A 7,152-nucleotide genomic window follows, 5' to 3' on the forward strand; every position below is an offset into this window, starting at 1 on the left:
TTTCTTTCCCTTCTTCATTTCACAACCCCTATTTCATTTGATTAAAAAAATCCCCTATATAACAAATATTAAAATATTTAAAATAATAAAACAACAAACAAGATGTGCGATGCATTATGAGATTATGAGAGATAGTTGACCGTGGATGACTTATACAAGAAGATGGTTGGGGTGCGGTCAAAATAAAACACAAATAAGTTGATGTAACTTATTTAATCGTGCCAACGTTTCGAATAGAATTTCTAGCCTTCATCAGGGCTAACAACAGAACAAGATAACAACCAGTGAATATAGAAAATATAAACAAAGTAACATAAAGTAAATAATTTTACAGAATGGAATTAATAAAATAAAGTGATGAGAGAAGGTTGTAGATAATAGTAATGGTGAATACATAATAAATTAATATAATTTTGTTATTTTATGAATCTTTTTATGTTGTTAAATAAATGTCAGATAAAAAACCGAAGTTACTTATGACTCGACCCTAATAATTTGTCCCATCGTGCATCCAATAGTTTAATAGAGTTTTCTGACAGCCATTCATCCTTCAATAACACCTATACAATCAATAAACTTCCGTTTTTGCATATTTTAAATTGCATACATCTAATGTTAAGATAGTGGACATTCAAAAGGTAAGCGACGATTTGGAGAAGAACGAGATCAAAAGGCTACCCACTATTTCACAAAGAAGCCTTATCATCCCTTCCTCCGCCATCTCTTATCGGCCAAGTACAAGACAATATTTATCATATACTGGATAAATAATGGCAGATAATTGGCGAGATAGCCATCCATCAGATATCTACTATCCAATGCAATCTGAGCAAGCCCGATAAGGGGCTGTGAAATGCAAACGGTTCAGATATCCAATCACTCACAGATAACGTCTGCCAGGAATAAACAACAATAATATACTTCTTATCTAATTTTCAGTGCCATAACTCAACGCTAACCAGAAAAAAAAACCCTAGTCAGAGAAAATTACTGCAGGTTTATTACTCTGACTTATCTATATATAAATAAAATATATAGTAAGGGGGGAGTGTTGCGATCCAGTAAAATTTCGAATTCGAGTTTTCGACGCAAATATATGTTTTGAGGTCCCCTGAGTCCTAGTAACAAAGTTTCACAAAATGAGGAATCGTACAAATATTTAACCCAGGAGTTGTGTCCTGATTTTTGTCCCATAAGAGTTGTCCTGTGAGCATTTATCTCATTTGTACTACTTTTTTAAATCTAATTGTATGTAATGGTGTCAAAAATAATTAAGATTGCTTTCAAAGCAATTCATAATTGAAATTATAAATTGTAGTTCTTCCCTGATGATGGAGCTGAATAATCCAGATTTCGTGAAAGATCTTAAGATCTTCTCGCCTCGGCTCATGATTTAATATAAGAAACGCAGAAGGTATCCAGCAAAATGCTCAAATTAAAATTAAATAGGTCACGCTAGGAGTGTACAGGTGAGAAAAATGCTCATTGTTATCGCTGCAAGGAAGTCAGAGCAAAACTGAATTAATTATAGATTAAGAGGTAAAAGAGGGAGTAAGATAAACAAACAGCAATAACAACATCAAAGGGTTAACGTTAGACAAAATTATAAACAAAACAGATAAAACACTAGCAAAATATACACGTTTACTTCCCATTATGAGCAAAATGCCCTACACCTCTCCTAGTCTATGAATTGGTGTACCCAGTGGGGGGGGGGGGCATAATAAATAGTTGCTCCCTCCTACCCCCCTCTAGATACGGATAAATATGTATATAAACCTAGAATGTGATAACTTTTCAGATAAAATCGACCTATATAAAAAATGCTTCTTTATATAATATATTTTTTGGATTGTTTCGATTTTCCTTAAAAACGGATCAGAGAATTTTGATTACACTTAGTATGACAATGTATGACGACCTTAAATATCAGCTAAGACTTTTCCTTATTAAAATAGTCTGGCAGGCCATAAATGGCCATTTCTTTAATAAATTTTCTTCAAAATACCTATCATTTGCAAACTTGAAAATAAAAAGTTCTCATTATTACCAATTATAAACAAGCACTGAATTTTATCATTGTCTAAAGGACATCCGATTTAAACGGGAAAAACCAAAATCTCTCCCGGAAGCATAACGGCTCTAGGCAGGAATACAATTTATACTTCATATTTCCAACTCGAGGAACTCTAAAATCCGATCTTTTTGTTCATAATTTTCGACTTTCCTGATATAAATTTTTTTTTCTCATAAATTACAAAAATAGTGTATACTAACTAACAACTAACCCGAGCCCTCCACTCGAAACAAAACTCGGGAAGGCCAGTAGGCTGCTTGATGCGCGCATCTCACCAGATTGTTCCTTTTTAATCCGATTAATCTTTATTCCGTGACTAACCATAATTTTTTTCTCTAAATACTTGGCTAGCAAGAGGGATGTGATCAGAACCGGGTTTTTCAGTAAAACCAAATGTTATCAATAACAATTATTACAGGGAAAATAGTAGCAATTTCCTTCTAGCCAAATCCTTAATATCCTTTATATATTTCCGGCGACATAAAAGAGGTACATTTGAAGAATGTAAGTTGGCGCCAAAACGGTGCTTAAGCCATCATGGCTGCCAGTGACGTCACATTCAGTATCCTTCCTTAGTGTACATCCAATCGTGTCTTCTGTTATGATTTTTATGCTAATTCGTAATTTAAAAAGTTCCGTTGTGAAATAAAATGTTTACATGAAGCAGTTAGTTGGTCATAGAATAGAAGAGTAGTGGAGAACATGATTAATTCTATATTTTTATTCAATTCCAATTTGTTTTATTATTCAAATTAAGAAGTTCATACTTCTAAAATATTAAATATCTTCTTCAGTATATATTAGTTCATGCAAAATAGAATCTATTATTAAGATTTGTAAATTGCGTACCAATAAAATAAAAAATACTGAATGCAGTCGGTGTTCAAATCCACACCATACCATACACTAACAATTCCCCACGTGATTTAATGTTTATTAAATATTATTATTTTGTATATAAATTTTATAGATTTTTTTTTGTGACGAGGTTTCAGTGGATACTTATGACACATAACTATAGATTTATTTATACACTTTTTCATTTAATTTTTTCATCTGAAAACTATACATTATCCAAGAAGCTTATTTTTCTAACGGAGGAGTTAATTTCGAGATGATGTCGGAAGCATAATGGAAAAATAAATAACTTCTAAAATGTTAAAAGAATACCACATAAAAAGTTACGCAACAGGATTTATGTCACAAGTAGTAAGTGCCAACGACAACCTAACTATAAATTTCTAAAATTATGGATTTACATAGAAATGTTCGATGAAGTTCGGTTTAAAACTGCAACTAGCTAACTAATGTAGGCAATGCCATCTCTACCCCATAGGCCCCGCTGGGTCAACCCCCTGTCATTCATAAATTAAAATAATTAAGAATGAACTAATCGATTGAAAAGTATAGTAGCGATATCGATAAGATGTGTTATAAATAGGTAAAGAAACTTTAAATTTATAAAATATTGCAAATAATAAATAATGAAAAGTACTTCAAGTAAATTTTTATCGTTTTATTTTTTAAAGTTGTTTAGGAATATAGAATAATTTTATAGAATAAGAACAATAATTTTGACTAATTTTTTTAAATAAATACTCTAATCAGGATAGCCCAACTTGGTTAGAAGATCTACCGGCGTATCCTATTCAAAAATGAATAAGTTGATTATCAGGAAATATTTCGTTTAACCGTGCCCATCTCTAATGATTATTTCGAATATCTCAATTAGATAGAGGTAATTTTCAAACCACGTTATAAAAATGACAATCTTGAGAATTCTAAGAAATATGAAAGATAAGCTTATACAATAAATGAAGATTGATATAAATTTGATTAGTAATTTAAAATGTAAAAAATAAAAATTCATAATGAAATTTTAAAATTTAACATTACTAATAAGAAAGATGGGGGAGATTTATACGACTCATATTTCAGTGAAACAACATTTGAACGAAATATTTGATCTTAAAACAACGATATCCGAAGTTTAAACACAAATAGCGTCAAGACAACTGTGGTAGTTTCCATCATTGCATTGACTGCAACAGTTGCTGCCGTTGTAGTAAAATGTCATGTTATAATAGAATCACTCTCACGCCATATTACAATATAAATAGGTTTTGACATAGCACTAGCTACACCATCGCTTAACGAGACCTGAGACAATACTGCCCCGATGGTAACCGTCATGCAGTTTTCACCATAGCTGAAGCTATGACAGTTGCTTCAATAGTTATTAAGTATTTCCACTATATGCAGTGTATCTCCATTGTTCACCGACTTCAAGCAACATTTCAGAAGTTTGTTATTTCGAAAAAACGACAGTTTTAGAAATAAATATAGGCAATTCGAATAGTAATCCTATGACTATTTGATTGAGATTATTTCATCAAATAATCATTTGATAATTAATCATCATTTTACAAATATTTATTTTAAGAAATAAACCTTCAATTTATTTTAAAAATACATTATTAAAAAAAAACACCTAAATCTAGTTTATGGACAGCTAAAATGTTCTGCAAGATGTGACGTCATACAATCCTCAGTTGTCATATACGGCGTTTTTATCAGTTAACTGATAAAGTTAGATAAGTTAAAATATTTTGAAACGATGGTCGTAGAGGTCTGTTTTTATCTGAATGTTTAGTAATACGCGCAGAATTATAAAAATAAAATTTAAAAAAAAAAACATGCAAATACGCCACTCATAGCTATCACTCAACATGGTGGGTGGGCATGTACTTAATAATAAATAAATAAACAATAACATAATGGTTGACCATTACCATCACACCATACCAAGCGATAGCCAACAGCTGTAGCAAACAATTGAAAACAGAAGTCCTAATGATAGAGTAGGCTATAACCCAAAAACTATATAACGTGGCCAACACGTCCACCTGTTGTATGGAGTAACACTTGGAAACTCTTACCGATTTGATCAACGTTGCACTGTCTATAAAATTTAAAGTGTAAATTATCTAGAAATCACTGTTTGCCTCTATCATCTTACATCAATTATCATTTACTGTATAATGTCATGATATTGGAAGTGCGATAAAGTTATGAATTTAATTTTTTCGGAAACATGATTGTATACATGGTTATATACAGTTATAACTTACTTCAAATAATATAAAATGAGCGTATTTGGTAGAGATATTAGATTTAATTTTGTGCAATGGAAACTATTTAAAATATTAATATAAAATTCGAATGAATTAATTAAGATGAATGAATCATTATGAGGATCAGAAATGAATGTCAAATATTTAATTAAAAAATAAATAATAATAGCGCAATTTCAAGTGAGAAAGGGGTCGACAGTTTACCTTGGGCGATGCGCTATCCTCTACTCGACAGTTGTCCAGCAACAGTATCCAAAACGCACTGGCAGCAACACTTGAACAACACCACTTTACATCACTTGTCACAGCACACACTCCGAAACCCTACCGCTACAATAGAGAAATCACTGTTAGAACTGATTCAAAAACTAAATGAAATGATATAAAGAGAAAGGTGAGGAAGGGCGGATGGAATTCGGTTAGGAAGGAGAAGAGGGAGCTGGATAACGGATTTGGCCTAGGTTGGAATCCAGCCGCGGGCAACCCACTTCCAGACCCGGGGGGCACAGGCCGGGGGGGACTCAGACCTGGGGCGCTACAAGGAGGCTTCGGACCTGGTCCGCTTCCAGCTTTCCGCCGAGGCTGAAAAATCCCGAGGTGGTCTGGGGGAGACCGGGCGGCCTTGAACTTACCGGCTCCGCGCCCCAGGCAATTCTACAACACTCCCTCCTTATTTAACAATCCTACCGGCAATTTACTCATCTTATGATTTTAATTTTCACCTTTCAAAAACGCAATTATCAACACATGAAATATCAAACTAGATTGGGGAACCGATAAAGTAAAACTATACACTATTAAGTCACTAAAACACAGTACATGGATTACTATAAGACTGAAGGAAATTTAGGATCAAAGAGAGAAATATAGTGAGAGAGAGGGCGTACAGTGATAGAGGCTGGAGACTTGAACGGTGGTGGAGATTAGAAGCTCTAGAGACAAATACACCTGACTGCAACCGTGGCACTCGACCGACTGGAGCCGAAGAGGTGGAGGGGCAGCGGCCAGTGGTGGGGTACCGTACCCTCTCCTCTCTCCTCCAAGGACATGTGAGGGCCTTCATTAATATCCAGCACACAGGACCTTTTGGTTTAGGCTGTATTGGTCATTGAGGACCTCCGAGTTGTTAGGCCACAGCAAGCTCCAAGTGAACAATAAGTCAATCTTATTAAATTTCAATAATTTTTTCTTGCATGAGCAGCTTTGAAACAAGAACATTCACATTCATTTGATAATATTTAAGTCAAATCCCGATTCCTGTTATGTAATTTTTTAACTTTTACAGTAAGTTTATTTGGATTAATTATTCTTTCTGTATCCAAAACGCAAAATTCTAGCTGTGATATCCTGTTAAAATATTTATTTTTAACGCTTGGGTAATTTATAACAAAAAGTAAAAATAGTTCCAAATGCGATGGGAAATTATTTATTCGATGACAGTATTTTATATATTAATATTTATTTTTAAGCAACTTGATGACTGATTGATTGAAGCAATGGATGACAATAGTAATAATAATGTGCAATAATGACAATAAACTATACTTATAACATTTAACATTGAATACCTTTACTACTACATTTACTACATGTAATTTATGGATTTTTTAATTTCTTTTTCTTTAATACTGAACACTTTATATATTATATTTAGTTATTGTTTCTTGACATAATTGTTTACAGTATTAACTTCACAATTAAAGTGTTTAAATCGATCTAATCAATATTTTCTAAAATGAATTAGTTAAGCTTAAATCTTAATCTAAATCACGGTTATTCGTAGTTGTTATTCTTAATAATTCACAGAAAGTACAGGATAATTATCGTTCGTCCTTAGCAAGTTAACTATCTCTATATTGTATCCAGGAGGAGCAACATAACTTAAACCTTAGCCTTAACATTAGTCCATTCACGCTATAATTTATATTTATTAATTAAAAT

General features: G+C 32.7%; 1 protein-coding gene across 3 annotated transcripts in view; it reads right to left on the reverse strand.

The window, feature by feature from the left end:
- ASPP (Ankyrin-repeat, SH3-domain, and Proline-rich-region containing Protein) overlaps nt 1–7,152 on the reverse strand; it is a 605,823-nt gene that overhangs the window by 463,892 nt on the left and 134,779 nt on the right. The window contains exons 1-2 of one of the 3 annotated variants that reach the window (XM_067044946.1): nt 6,099–6,183; nt 5,416–5,541 (exon numbers count right to left, since the gene is read on the reverse strand). The exons of the other annotated variants lie outside the window; for them this stretch is intronic. The gene's annotated coding sequence lies outside the window, so the exon portion shown is untranslated. Of the gene's footprint in view, nt 1–5,415; nt 5,542–6,098; nt 6,184–7,152 lie in introns of those variants that run through there. 3 annotated transcript variants of the gene reach the window in all.

Source organism: Halyomorpha halys, unplaced genomic scaffold (genome assembly GCF_000696795.3).
Source record: "Halyomorpha halys isolate HHAL.00 unplaced genomic scaffold, Hhal_1.1 Scaffold119.1, whole genome shotgun sequence".
Classification (NCBI taxonomy): Eukaryota; Metazoa; Arthropoda; class Insecta; order Hemiptera; family Pentatomidae; genus Halyomorpha; species Halyomorpha halys.